This window comes from Protopterus annectens, chromosome 5.part0 (assembly GCF_019279795.1).
Source record: "Protopterus annectens isolate FY-2018-M chromosome 5.part0, PAN1.0, whole genome shotgun sequence".
Lineage (NCBI taxonomy): Eukaryota > Metazoa > Chordata > Ceratodontiformes > Protopteridae > Protopterus > Protopterus annectens.
Genome location: NC_056735.1, coordinates 555,228,798 through 555,245,062, shown reverse-complemented (window position 1 = coordinate 555,245,062; position 16,265 = coordinate 555,228,798).

The window sequence follows — 16,265 nt, the reverse complement described above, 5'->3', positions numbered from 1 at the left end:
AGCTAAGCAGGGGCAGGAGGCCAAATACACCCCCCAATCCGAACCACAATTGGCCAAAAAGTTTATATGAAAAACTTTGTCAGTATTTGGGCTGGTGAAGCACCACTTTGCCTCATTTTACTTTATGGTCATTGACAAAATCAAAGGGGACAAGTCCCTCAAATGTGGTTGGCACACAATTCTTAATAACAAAGAAAGAAAATGGATAGTCAAATTGGGTGGCCTTTTCAGCCCTGGTCTGAATGAACACCTTTAAATATGCTTACAATGAAAATCCAATTAGTACATATTAATTTGATTGCTATGTCTTTTAAGATGCTATAAATACTGATGCTCTGATGTGCTTTCTTTTTTGTTTTCACTACTTTGGTTTGTGCACTGAAGAAGGCTAATATAGCGAAACTGGTTTGCTTCTTTTTTCCCAAGCACTTCTGTGCTTTACTGGGAGTGTTTGACTCCCTCAGTTGCTTTGGATATGTTTATGTAATACATTTATTTTATTTGGCAACCCTCCATTTGGTGCTGGCTCTATTTGCTAGTTTTGTTTGTTTTTTTGGGCTTTGGCACTTGCCGTACTTGCGAGGAGTTTGGACTGAGTACTATGTGCTGGCCATTTCGCTGTTGGCACTGTATAGGGGTTGCATCTACATTGGAGCTGCATGGAAGGATTTACCCTATTTATGCAATTTTGGGATTAATACTTTTTATGGATTTCCTACTTTTTTCCATTCATCTTCATTTTGTTAAGTTATTATTTCATCACAGCTGTCTACAACCACATTTCTAATCATTTGAAGGGACTCTGTGGCATTGTCTTATGCTCGTTTTTGGATTACGCTAAAGATCTTATTGTATTCTTGGTTACAATGATGGGCGAGGTATATTTTCTTTCTCATTAGGTGAACCTAATGGATATTTTTGGACTACATACACCACAGAGGGGATTCTCTATGTGAATTTATCGGGTCGCTAATCGGTATGTGGGCCTAGCTGTTTATTCATCTGTCCTTGCGAACTACTTCCTATGCTTATTTGATTTTGGTCTAAGTACGCATTACGTGTCCCTCAAATGTGGTTGGCACACAATTCTTAATAACAAAGAAAGAAAATGGATAATCAAATTGGGTGGCCTTTTCAGCCCTGGTCTGAATGAACACCTTTAAATATGCTTACAATGAAAATCCAATTAGTACATATAAATTTGATTGCTATGTCTTTAAGTTGCTATAAATACTGATGCTCTGATGTGCTTTCTTCTTTTTTTCACTACTCTGGTTTGTGCACTGAAGAAGGCTAATTATAGCCGAAACCGGTTTGCTTCTTTTTTTTTCCAGAGCATTCTTGTGCTTTACTGGGGGTGTTTGACTCCCTCAGTTGCTTTGGATATGTTTATGTAATAAATTTATTTTATTTGGCAACCCTCCATTTGGTGTTGGCTCTATTTTCTAGTTTTGTTGAACAGTAATGCCTCAGCAGATTATAATGATGGCTAAGAAGTGTAATTTGTGACATTTTTTACAGAGACACTGTGAAAAAATAAATGGTGCAGCATAAAATTATAGAATGCACACAGATAAACTAACTAGTGGTTTGTTTCATATCAAATATTTTCTCTAATTGATTTCTATGGATTACTATTCAGAGTAGCCACATATAATCAAAATGAGAGACATACCATATATGATTTTTGGGAAAAGGGGTTAAGATTAAGGAAAAGTGTTAGGTTTGACAAGACTGAGGAAGAATGGGTTAATTTGTTAATGGTAAATAGAGGAAGTGAGGTAGATGTAGGGTAGGACTTAGGCTTCTATCATGCTGCAACTGGGAAGAAGAATCACATTTTGGTGTGAATCTGCAAAAGTGCAGATGCATGTCCAAGACAACCTGCAGGTACTGCTGTGGTTGGATTAATAGTTGTGTGCATGGAAGAGGGAATGTTTGGTATTAAGAACTTAGATTACGCTTGGTTGGGATTTTTTTTCCTTTTTCCCAGTAGAACACAGTATAGTTGTTGGGATTGTTTAGGTTATAAGGGGCTTGGGGGTCAGATTGCAGGTGTTATGGAGTTTCTGTACTGTGCTGCAGTTCCATGGTCCTGACAGGCTGATCGTCTAGTCAGCATGATTGGTTAAGTCTGCCCTGCTATGTGCAGGGGCATGCTTTGGTTTTGCATTTAGTCAAGTATTGTTTTAAACTCTGGCTGGAGGTTTTCTGAACTGATTTTCTTTTTAGACAGACAGTGGTGGTGGCTGGGTAGTGTATCATGGCCTTCTGCAGCTGGTCTGTATCCCCTGGAGTTGTGAGCCATGGTTTCCATGGTTTTGTGGGCTTTCAGTTATGGTTCCTCACCATGCATGCGTGGTGTGGCTTAACCGTTATGGTGGAAGAACAGTGTTAACAAGAAGTACAGTAACCTTTCACAGGGTGGCTCCTTTGGTAACTGTTGATGGTGGTGGTAGTGTAACAGGTAGGTGGTTGGCATGCCTTTTAACTGTTCAGTTTTTTCAGAATGTCTGGATTTTTGCATCATATGTTTGGTATGTTCCTCAAGGTGTTTGTGGTTTGTTGTGCTGTTGTGACGACTCTGTTAGGATTGAGTTGACTAACTGGGAGTTACAGTTTTAAAGTCCTAAATGGACACTACTTGACATCAGGCTCTTGTTTTGCTGATGATTGCTTTGTTGTGAAGCCTTTTGTAGAATACTGCAGAGCCACATGTACAGGGAAGTGATGCTCATGCTTTCTGTTTTCTAACTCAAGTACAGCCGATGCTGTGTGTTCTGAGTTGGTCCACTGTATGCAGAATGAGTGCTATGGACCTTTACATTAGTTTCTTTCATTAATGGGTGATAGACAGGCTTTTGAGTTTGACGTGTCATGCTCTTTGGAGAATGTGGGGTGTTTTTGAGCCTTTTCTTCTCACAGCTTACTAAGTGAGATTATTTAAGGTGTGTCCCTAATTTTGGGACTTTGTTTTCCCAAGCTTTTGCTTGGTCTTGATGGTTGTGCTGGGGTGTTGAGAGCTATGTTGGTTGGCGGATGGGTTGTGTGTGGTGGTTAGGGCTGTTTTGCAGGTTTGCAGCCTCTTGTGAGTAATGCTTAAATGCTGCATATGCATGTGGTAGCTTTTGCTGTTACAGGGCAAGGTGGCTTTTTCTGGAATTCTTGATCAAAGAAGTTGAAAGGTATGTCTTGAGATAGAATGCTAGTCTACTGCTAAACTATTGACTTTTGTGTAAAGCAGCTATGTTCAGTTACTCTTAAAGCAGTCAGACAGTTAGCCACATCACCACATGGATTTGTGGCAGTTTAGTACTTCTGACTATAAACAACATGCTCACTATTATAAAATATATATATATATGTCATTCAGCAGCTTCTCTTTGTCAGTATAATATTTTAACTTAATAATTTTTATTACATTGGGCTGAGGTTCGCCCACTGCCCTGTAGTCTAAAGGTATTATATCTTTGTGTTTTTTTTTCATTCTCTAAGAAGATGTCTCTTTTCTTACAGATGACGAATATGCAGAGTATGTGGCAGAGGTGGGAGTCCATTTTGGAGCAGGAGGATGATCTGTTCCAGGAGGTGCCTAATGCGGAGTCTGGGATGGCAGATGATGCAGGCATGTCCAGCTGAAAGATATGACATTCAGCAGCAAAGACCAGATCAGTGGATCATGGGAACCAGACACGGCAGTAAAGAGAAGTGGTTGCAGTGGATCTTCTGGTGGCTGGAGTGGCTCAGGACACAGTGGCATATAATGACATGCTTTTGGAAGCCCCATTAGGTAAGGCATGATTGGAGTGTATTGAGAATCATTGTGGGGTTGGTGGGGATATGGTGTTTCATGGGTTGGGTGAAGTTGGAGGGTCTAGGGGGGGATATGCAGAGGTGTTACAAGCCGGGACAGGGTGAAGCCATCAGTAGAGGGGATAGTGTAGGGTTGCCTACAGGGAGCTTGGGGTCATGTGTGGGGCACAATTGTTTTCTGAAGTTGGATTGGACTTTGGCTTATGGCTGGATGATTGGTTAGCTATGCAGGGTTTAGTGCAAGGGTCAGGGACACTTTTCCTGACTCCTGACACTCTATCCTCAGTTAAGAAAAGAGTTGGAGAGGGAATATGTTGATGTATTTGAATTAATTGATGCAGAAGAGGAGCAGTAGCTAGTAGAATCATAGACAACAAATAGCAAGGACCTTTTGGCAACATTATTGGCATTGGGGAGGAGGACAGGAGATGGACGCAGCCTAGGACGTGGGATAATTGGGTGGTAGGTTTCGTCTACTACATGGCAGTTTTGCTGGAGAAGGATAAATCTTTGGCTTTGCCACTCTTGGCTTACTTTCTTATGATTTGGGAAGCTCAGTGTTTATGGTCAAGGAATGGTTGATTATGGTATAACCAGAGGTTTCAGAAGCAGAAAGCTGTCTATCACTCTTGCTGCTGGGAAAGATAGACATCCGTACATATAATTAGCTACTATGATAGATAGCTTTGGGGTTGGTTAGTACAGGGGGAAAGATGGGGGAGAAGGGGGAAGTATGTTGGGCTTTTAATGCGGGATGCTGTGCATGGGTAGGGTCTAAGTTCTTTCATACTTATTTAAAGTATGCAGGGAGCCATCCAGCAGTGCCATGTGGTTGGTGGGAGGTTAATTTGTTGACTCCAGCTTTGCTTTCAACTGATGGAGGTGTTTTTCCTTCTTCTTTTCTGGGGTTTCAGAATCTCCAAGGGAAGGGGAATTTTCAAGGGTTAGAGGGAGAGTTGTCTTTTAGTGGGCCAAGGGGATGGCTGGGAGAATGCCTTCTCCCATTAAGGTGGAAGTATTGAGGTGTATGCTCTAGCAATTTATTGATTCTTCTCTTAAGGAAGAAATAGTTGAGGACTTTTTGCCGGATTTTCTATTAAATCAAGGGTGGTGAGCAATGGGATAGGAATTTGTGATCTGTGCTGGATTAGGAGGATATATTGGAGGATTTGGTAGAGTTAGGCAGGTGGATAGATTATTGTGTCCTTTTGATGGCCCCCTCTTTGAGAGTTTTAAGGTGGCACTGGGGGTTTGATTCCTAAGAAGGTGGCTGGTGAGTTCAGGCTGATTCAACATTTATTGTATCCAGTAGGGTGCTCTGCTATAATGATTTCAGTTCAGTTGAGGATGCCAGGATCAGTTATGCATCTGTGAATGATGTTGTGAAGGTTATTCAGGGGTTTAAGGATCCGTGGTTAGTGAATGTGGACATTGAATCCACCTTCCACCTTTTGCATTTATGGGAAGAGGAGTGGCCATTATTAGGCATGGTAGGTGAGAAAAAATGTACTTTGATAAGGCTATGCAAATGGGATGCTCATTAGCCTGCTCTACTTTTGAGAAATTTAGCACTGTACTTCATTGGGTCTGGCAGCAGTGGGTGGCTACATAGAAGGGAGTGCATTACTTGGATAAGTAACAGATAATAGGTGAGGGGGTTTGAGACAGTGTTTGAAGATTTGCAAGAGTCTTTGGGAATGAGTGATGAATTGGTGGTCCTACTGGCTAGGCAGAAGTTCTTTTGCTTGCCAGCTTATAACAAAGCGTGATTGAAGGAGAAGATTGGGTGGCTGGTGTGCTAGGATTAAGAGTGGATTAGGGATGTTATGGAGCTTTTAGGGATTTTGAATTTTGCATGTCAGGCAGTTCATCCAGGACATACATTTTGTAGGTCAGTGGCCTTTTAGTTAAAAGGAAGGAAGAGCAAATATCATTGGGTCAGGTTTAAGAAGTTGGTGCAGGCTGATTTGGCTCTTTGGTTGTCATTTTTGGAGCAGTTTAATGGTGTATCTTTTGGCAGGTGGATTGGGTTGGTCAAAAAGGACTGAAGTTCTTTATGGATGTAGCTTTGGGTATTTGAATGGGTGCATTTTTTGCAGTGCAATGGTTTGTGGCTCATTAACTGGTGGATTGGAAGGATGAGTGGAAAGGGATGTTACATTTTTGGAGTTAATGCCAATCAGGGTTACGCTGGTAGTTTGGCAGGAGGGATTGATGGGAAAGAAGTTAATTTTTAATTTAGATAATATGGCAGTGGTGCAAGTTTTGCAAGCAAAGACTGCGAGATCTGAATTGTTGTTGGTTTTACATAATTAAGTTTTACAGAATTTGTTAGTAATTTTTTCATTCACAGGTGTGCATATGGCAGGGCTTAGTAATGAGATTGCAGACAGTTTGTCTCGATTTCAGTTTTGCAGGTTCCAACAGTTGGCCATGGGGGCAGAGGGGGTACCGATAGTGTTGACAGATGATGTGTGGCATCTTAGGTTGATATAACCAGGAGATTGGTGCGGCATTCCTGGGCGGTGTCTACCAGGAGACCTTATGGTAGGACCCTTTGTGATTCTGATAAATTTATTTTGCAGGTTCCTGAGGATGAAGGGGTTTGGTCAGAGGAATTACTATTGACATATTTGGCTCAGGCTTGGTAGCAGGGTAAGGCGTTGCAATCAGTTAAGGTGCACTTGTCAGAGATTAGTATATCTGCGCAGGTGGCTGCACTGCATGATTTTAAAAAAATAGGATGGGTGGGACATATGTTGAGAGGATGGGGTAAAGTGGTTGGAGTGAATATGGATATGCGTTGGCCATTGACATGATAGATTTTTAAGGTTTTATTAAGGGTTTAACTTTATTGATGGGTGAGTCTGTGGACTATGTTTTGTGAGTTACTTTGTGTTTATGGATATATTTTGGGGCACTTTGGTGTTGGAGCTGTCAGGGTCATTAGTTTGGAGAGATGTTATGGTTTTTCCAGGGTCAGTGCACATTTGGTTACATAGGTCTAAAACAGATCAGTTAGGGAAGGCCATGCAGATAGTTCTTAGGAAAGACAGGAATGAGGGGCTTTGTCCAGTGGGCTGGGCTGTGGAATTGATGTGCTCTCATGTGAGGAGCCCTTAAAATTTAGTTTTTTGGTTAGTAGGGGCTAAGATGGTAACAGGTAAACAGTTTGTAATGTAGCAACAAGGGCACTGCGATGTATGGGTTTTCCAGGTGAGAGGTTCTCCACTCATTCTTTTCATATTGGTAGGACTTCAGATTTAGCAAGGGAAGGCAGATCCATTTAAGTCATTCAGAGAGTGGGGAGGTGGTCTTCCAATGCCTTTTTATCTTATATTAGGTAATGGATTTAATTAATGATTAATAGTTTTTTTTTGTCTTTCAGGGCAAGAGATTGTCATCTTGGTTCATTTGTATATCCATTGGGTGGCGAAGAGGGCAGCAGTTAGAATGGATGGAAAGGACTTGGGTTTACATCACTTGGGATGGACTGTTAGTTGGCATGGGATTAGATGTCTTAGGTGGACTCAGTATATGGAGGAGACTGAAGTGATACAGTTATGGATGGGGCTTCCTTGAATACTGACGATAGATTTGGTGGATAATGATTTGGGAATAATTCCTAAGAGGCAGTTGGTGGATAAGATAAGGGAGGATTTGCTTATGTTGCAGATGTTATATCCCGGCATTTCCATTGTATGGTTAGAGATAGTACCATGTTTGTGTTGGAGGAATGCTGCTAGCTTTAAGGCTTTGGAACACACCTGGAGGTTTATTAGCCATAGGTTGGCACAGCAGTTGGGGGCTTTGGGTATGTATACGATGGATCATAGGAATTTTGATGACAAAGACCCAGCTTGGTTTAGATAAAATGTGGTGCTCTTAAATGAGTTTGGTTTAGATTTATTTAATGTACATATAAGTGTATTTTTAGAAGATTTAGTCAAAGTTTTCTTGTATTAGAGGGGAAACAGCCTGTGGTCAGATGGGTGGGTGGAGAATAGGGGGCAGGCTTGTTCTTCTTCTGTTCCCCCTCTTGGTTTTGGGTTTGATGCAATGAGTTTTGTGGACGAAAGTGAGCTGTAGGATGCTGGTTGATTCACAAGAATAAGTGAATGGCGTTATGGATGCTGCTTATTCAGACAGGGTAAGTGGGTACGCTGCCCTGATGTATATTATAATGATTTTCATGCTGTGGCTACAAGGTAATTTCTGTTGCAATTAATATTTGAACATAATGTAATATAGTTATGTGTGAAATTAATAAAGGTCGTCAAATATTTTTTGGTGTCATTGTGTATTATTGAAGGGGACCAGGACAAATGAGGTTTGGGAACAAACCAATTTGCCAGGGATATCTTTTGTGAGGGTTAGAATGTGTTAAATGGGGTGGGAGGGTGAAAGATTTGTTGGAAAATGAGTTAAGATTAAAAAAAAAGTTAGGTTTGACCAGACTTTGAGAAAAAATGGGTTAATTTGTTAAGGGGACTTTAGAGGAAGTGAGGTAGAGGTAGGGTGGGACTTAGGTTTAATACTGTAACTGGGAAGAAGAATCACATTTTGGCATGAATTTGCAACCCACCCTCCCTCCCCTTTTTCTTATTGTTAATTTGTTTGGTATGGTTATGCTGGTGGGCATTGGGTGGAGAAGATGGACAGGCTTGTCCATCTTCTGTTTCCCCTCTTAGTGTTGGGTTTGATGCAATGAGTTTTGGGGATGAAAGTGAGCTGTAAGATACTGCTTGATTGACAAGAATAAGTGAGTTGAGGTATGGATGCTGCTTATTTGGACATGGTGAGTGTGTACACTGCCCGATGTATATTATAAGGATTTCCATGTTGTGGTGACAAGGTCATTCCTGTTGCAATTAATATTTGAAAATAATGTAATATAGATATGTCTGAAATTAATAAAGGTCATCAAAAGTCTTTTGGTGACATTGTCTATTACTGAAGTGGACCAGGACAAAGAATTCTATTAGTTCTTTGAGGGCAGGACATTTATGCACATTCCTACCAGTCTGATATATCATCAACCTTGTGCAGAAGAGGAAAGAATACTTTTAAACTGCAAAAAATGTAATCTGAAAATGCATAGCTAATGTGAAGCAAGACTGTTTAATTAGCTTTGTTGGACTATCAGAATGTTCTTCTTTAGCCAACTGGTCTGTTTCTTTCCAAACTGATTAGGAGAAAATGTAACAAAGGTACCTCAGCCTTCAGCATTACTACAACCAGATGCAAGGATAGACATAAAGACATTTTTTGCTGAAAGCACAGGAAAAGATGAAAGTCTGCTACAACAGAACTGCAAGAGATTCAGCTACTCTGTGTGCAGGGAAATAGAGAGGTTGAGCACCAAGGAGTAATTGTTATAATTACAACTGCAACTCCAAGATCCTATATTATCAGAATAAGAAGGGCAACTATTAAGCAAGCACTTTTATAGAAGAGAACAGGTCATGCATCAGCATGAATCACATAAGGGTAGAAGTCTAAAAGCAAATGTATGCCAATATTCCCTCACAGCAGTGCATTTTAACAAAGACACAAATTATGGGGGGAATAAATACTACATTAGGGGCACACCTGAAAAATTGTCCTCACACAATTAGAAAGTTGATAGATAACAGGATATGTATTAGCAGGAGTCCCTGAAGGATAAAAGCCTGAAAGCCAAATCAATGCCAGTATTCATGACTGGAGTCCCAAGTAGTTGTCAGAACACCACAATACACACCCATATAATCTAATAATATAATAATAATATATACTTTTTTACATTAGCCTAAGGAATGTTTAAGTGTAGTTAAGTCAGCGTGCATGTTATGGCCATCCGCTTAGCATAGCTTCAACATCCCATAGGAACTAAATGCAAATACAGAGGTGAAATTTTCAATCTGAGTTAGTGTAGTGATTATAGGCACGGCTTTATATGCAGACATATACAGTTTGAGTCCCAAGATAGGCAACCCAGTCACCCAGTAAATGCATATCCAAATATACCATGTCAATCTAGCAACCCTCTATGTGTATAGCAGCACTAATGACATACAATCTGTACCAAATTCTGAAGCTGCGTTCCCCATGTTGTTGGGCTGTCCCCAGATGGCCTGTCCTGTGAGGTATTTTCATCTACTGTCTGTGAAGCTGTGGCCCCCTCACCTCTGTAACATCCCCTGCACAGGCAAGGAAAATGAGCTAAGCCTACATGAAGGGCACCCCATATGTTGGAACTAGCAGCAGTGCCCAGGGCCACACCACAATACTATGTGGGCACCTACATAGCTTTATGGCTTCAGCAATACCCAACAGGACAACATCAACCCCTTCAAGGTAGGCTGAATGCCTGTGGTGGACAGCAGCAATACACAACTATCATCATAGGTGGAAGTAATCACATGTTAGGCCAAGAAGGAACAGGTGCCTCATTGGAAACCATGTCACCTTGTTCTGCATAAGCAAATAATGTCACATTTGATGTACTCTAAGGCTGTCTTTGAGGGCAAACTGGAGACACCAGCCAAGGCCAATCACTAGGTCTTCCAGACATGTCTGCAATTCCAGAGACCACACACATATCTGCTCTGGAGTGGTGGTCAATAACACCACATACACATATGCCATGGATATAGGCAACTGACTGCAGACAGGTGAAGTGTAAACATCACCACCCTGTCCCCCATAGGTATACGTGTGCATGTACAGCACCCTCCCCTCATGATCAGGATGCAGGTCTGTAATGCCCTCTCAAAGTCAACACATAGAGGTCTCCATAGGCCTGCTACCATTCTTGGCTGCATCTAACATGAACAGGCATGGACTCTCAGACCCATTCTGCAGTGTGGTCATCCACAGCCTGAGCACCGGTGTCATTCCATCTGCACAGAGGAGAGACAGAAAGTTGAAAATTTTCTGAAGTGCAGGCCAACACAGAAGGTCTTTGGCTAACAAAGTTTGCAGATGTCTGCAAACTGGGAGCCATAATAGAATCACCTAATGATGCAGACATTCTACAAAAGGGCCTCACAGAGACAGATGCTTGGTGTCAAAGTCATGGCCTCAAGCTCAATGCCAAGAAGTTCATTGTCATCCCCTTTGAGAAAAACTCAGTACCCATGAGCCACCACATAGATGGTAGCTCACTAAACACTGAAAGTGTGATAAGAGATCTCGGGATACAGGTGGACAGTAGTCTCTCCTTTAATAACCACATCACCACAGTAGTCAGGAAATCCTTCTACGTGGCACACCTCATCACAAAAGGGTACTCCTCTAGAAAAAAACAGGTCATTGTTCCTCTCTACTCATCCCTCATCAGACCCATTATAGAGTGCAATGCCCTGTTTGGCATGTATCTCACAAGACACCTACAACAATTGGAAAAGCCACAGAAATACCTCACTAAGAGGATTACTAGCCTCAAACAGATGCCATACGCAGACCGTCTCAAAAAACTCCAGCTCTACACCATCACATATCGTCTATTCAGAGGCGATCTCTGCCTAACATACAAAGCTATGTCAAACCAGAGCTGCTGGACATGCTGCACTTAAATCCCAATCACTCTGAACCACACACTCCAGGGACCTAAACCTTTTCACCACAATAAACAGAACATGCTGAAGGGATGGATTCCTGTGCCAGAGACTTCCCATACTCTGGAACAAACTACCCATTCATGTCAAGCAAAGCTCCTCATTGACCCTCTTTAAGAAAAATCTTGATGACTGGATGGGAAATAGAAAATTCACCCTGGGAATCACTTCTGCGGCACTGCTTGACAGGGGCACAGGGAAATTATTTTCTTGGGAACCTTTCTGGCTAAGCTTATATAGGCCCCAGGGCCAATAGCCTAGTACATACCTATGAACCTATGAACCTATGATAGAAAACAGGTTATGCATTAGGGGTCTATATTATAACATCGAATTTTATAAAGTTCGAATGTTATAATATCGAACCAGTTTTGTCGAATTCTGAAAACAGCGAAGTTGCAGGACACCAAATTCTTTCCCAGGGAAAGAATTCAGTGGGCCGTTGATGTGGCTTTGCTGTTTTCAGCGTTCGATATGTTGGACTGTTACAGGTCGGGTTCAGGTAAGTGTGCAGTTGTGTGTAGGTTAAGGTTAGGGGGCAGGTTAGGTGAGTTAGGGTTAGGGAGCAGGTCAGGTAAGTGTGCGGTTGTGTGTAGGTTAGGGTTAGGGGGTGGGTTAGGTAAGTTAGGGTTAGGGTTCGGGTGAGGTGAGTGTGCGATAGTGATGGACCTTAGGGTTAGGGTCGGGTTAAGGTAAGTAGATAGCTAGTAGTGTATGTAAAGTTTAGTTTAGGTGTAGGATTTTAAGTGTATGTGTGGATTGCTGATTTTTGTGTGTGTTTGTGGATTTCGATGTTTAGGGTTCTATATTAGATATATTAGATTTCAGTGTTATAATATAGACCCATGCATTAGCATTAATGTTCAAAAGGATACAAGTCTGAAACTGAAATGTATGTCAGTATGTCATGACATCTTTCCTCAATCAAAAAAAGTAAAGCCTTTCCCTCAGCCGTGCATCTGTTTCCGGGCAAACTTTAATTGGTACATAGCTTTCCTCAATGACATGGCTGAAAACCTCAATACTCTCCACTTAATATAGTAATATAATATTAATATTTAATAGGCGATAAATAAAAATATACAGCTCAAATCCCCAGACCAAGATAGTGTAGTGGTCAGTGTCCCAGCTTTGCATGCAGGCATACACAGTTTGACTAATACAACAGACAATCCAAATTTACATGGGAAAGCAATGTTAAAAGGGCTATATTCATATTAAAATATGTAGTAAGTTATTTTTGTCACTCAGGGTAGTGTAGATTATGTAAAATGGATGTATGAGTGCATATAACAATGTGAAAACACCCATGTATACATGTGTCCCATGCAGTGTATTTACACCCCTTGCTACTCTAATAAAAGCACATGCAGCTTTTTCATGTAATGGAAATCATATACACTTACTAAATCAAGTCATTAGTGTGGTATATTATGAGAATGAACTGTGAGCAATGGTATTCAATGCTCAGCTATGCTTAGCAGGTTTAACAACACATTTCTGTTGTCCTCACCCCTCTCTCTGGGGTTTGAGTGTCCAAATTTAACTCCAAATTCTGTACAAATGCAAAGCTGTTACTGTATAAGAAATGGACAGCTATGGACCTTCCATATACACCTGTCCTGCACATCTGTAGCTATCTTTCATATTGTTCTTCCCTTTGCATGTCGCTTTTCCATGACTTTCCTATCATCCCTTTCTCTTTTCTTTTAAAGAATTAATGTGGGTGTAAGTGTGAGTAAGCAGCTGTAAGTGGGAGTAAGAGCAACAAAATTATCAGCGCTGCCAGGTCTTTTACCCAGGGCCCTGTACACCATAGTCAGAGCAATGCACCATTAAACCATTTGAACTGCAAGGATTATTGATGCTTTTTCCAACATATGCTCATTCAACAGTAGGGAAAATTTTCCGTAGGATCAATAAGGTTTCGTATTTATACATATACACATGTATATATGCATGGAGATGCATATATATATATATATATATATATATATATATATATATATATATATATACACACACAATATAAATAGTGATACACATATAAAATATGCACATACACACATATAAATATATATATATATATATATATATATATATATATATATATATATGTATATATATATATATATATATATATATATATATATATATATATATACGGTAGCATTGTCGCCTCACAGTAAAACGCTGTCCGGTTCGATTCTCAGCTAGAGCATCTTCTGTGTGGAGACATGCGTACCTTTGTTAAAGGTTGTGCATCAGGGCTGGCAACTCGGCACATAAAAATCTACTGACAATCATTAGCGGACCGGAGTTCTGCTGTAGCGAACCCTAACCAGGAAAAGCCAAAAGACAGAACAATATATATATATATATATATATATATATATATATATATATATATATATAGGGTCTATATTAAAATCTCAAAGTCTGACAATATCGAGTATGATATTGTCGACAAGAGCATACCGAAAGCGCACTACATTGAATATTTAAATGGAAAATCTCTGTAGGGTGAGATTTCCGTTTAATTCAATGTAGTGCATTCACGGAGTTGGTATATTTAAGTAGGGGGTTGTGGGGGTGCAGGGGGGCTTGCCCTACACACTATTTATTTATTTTTTAATTTAGTATTTTTTTTTGTTTCGATAGTTTAAGACTTCAAATCACTAAAATTCGATCTTTAGTGATTCGAAGTTTTAAACCTTCGAGATTATAATATAGTATATATATATATATATATATATATATATATATATATATATATATATATATGTATAGAGGGCTATGTTCATATTAAAATATGTAGAAAGTTATTTTTGTCACCCAGGGTAGTATAGATTATGTCTATTACAAGAATTAAAGTTTACAACTTCGAACTTGTAATAGGAAGCCTCACTTACGTGAAAGTTCACTTTAGCGAAAGTGAACTTCCGCGAAAGTGTACTTCACTGAAAGTACCACATCACAGTGAAGGACATCAAAAAAACAAGCTATGTCCGCCTCTATGGTGTGATACTCAAGGACCTTAGGGTTAGGGCACGGGTTAGGGTAAGGAGAAAGTTAGTAAAGCTATTCCCTTACCCTAACCCATGCCGTAACCCTAAGGTCAGTGACTATCGCACCATAGTGGAAGACATTGCTATGTCCTTCACTGCGCTGCAGTCATCAAGGACCTTAGGGTTAGGGCATGGGTCGTGATAAGGGGATAGCCCTATGGGCTATCCCCTTACCATGACCCATACCCTAACCCTAAGGTCCGTGAATACTGCATGGAAGTTAAGTACAATGCCCGTTCACTGTACTGAACTTCACGTAAGTGCACTTTCGATTAAGTGCACTTTTGCTGCAGTGTGCATTCCATACACTATTTTGAAGTGGTGAACCCTCATAAGATGTATTGGAGTCATACCTCAGAACCTTACCCACCAACCCTTTACTGCATGAAATCTGGCCCAAGGCTCTACAAATGGGGGGGGGGGGTCAATGGGACAAAACTAGGGACATATTTCAAATATTGCTGTTATAATTGTAGAATGTTTCCAGAGTGACTGGGTTTGTTTAAGCATACATGTTTTGAAGTATGTGAGTTCTATAACCCAACTGTATGTCATCATTTGCTGTCAGAAATCCTCAGATCCTCACAGTGATTTACCAGGGATATGAAAATAATACATCCATGGAACAGACCAGAAATATGAGCAATAAACCTGGACATACTGCAACAATCCAAAAAGTCCCAAGGTAGGTTCAGAAACCCTTAATGCAATGAACCTGGGCCAGGACTGACAAAGTGGGGGGAGAAAGCCATGGGAATAGGGACATATCTGAAATACTGCATGAGATAAGCTGACACAGTTGCTGCAGTAACATCCTCATATCTGTCCTAACATATATTGACTGAAATAGCAAAAGTCCAAAACTCAATTACTTCTCACTAGTTAGTGACTGAAATCCTCACATCAGCCCACTGATGTGTCAGAAATACACAACACTTATGGTGGCCAGGCAACACTATGTCCTACAAATATCTGGACATAACATCACATTAGGGAAACTACACACAGCTGCTAAGCATGTCACCAAACACTGTTGAAACTACAGTCAGACTGACACAACACTAACCCAAATCTGCTAGGGTGAATTACACTTGTATTGGCAAATATATCAAGCACTACAGGGATGTCACAGCCCTGAAAAACAGACACCAGTGTGAAAGTGCATACCCACAACCAATTCAACCACAGTGACATACCAGTAAGTCAAAAAAACAGTAAAGTATAAGGACTATGTGAACAAAAACATCTCAACATGTTTGCCACTCACACACTACCCCCACATATACTGGCCCAATTCACAGTGTACTATGATGCCATGTGGTATGGGGCATGTCTCAGTCTGCCCCTACAAACATATACAGCTGATAGACCACCAATAACAGTAGCAGCATGCACAGGAAGATAGAAAAGGAGCCATAACATATACGTCCATGCCCCTCCCTACACAGGCCAAATAACATTGACACAGTACACTGCTACACAATTCTAACAGTCTCTCAACAGTTGCCAGAAATACACAGACCTCTCAACTATGCAGAGTGCCACAGATTGTCCAGGCTTTCCCCTCATTTATAAGGCCTGTTCCACATAACATGTCTGGCAGTCTGATACATCAATGGGATAATGTCAGGAATGTAGGCACTAAAAAATTATATACCATACCTATCAACCTCTTACTGCATGACATCTGGACAAAGCCTGACATAATCATGGGACAGAGGCACAAAAACAGGGGCATGTTTTAAATATTGCTGTTGTAAACTGAGAATGTTGCTGTTGTAAC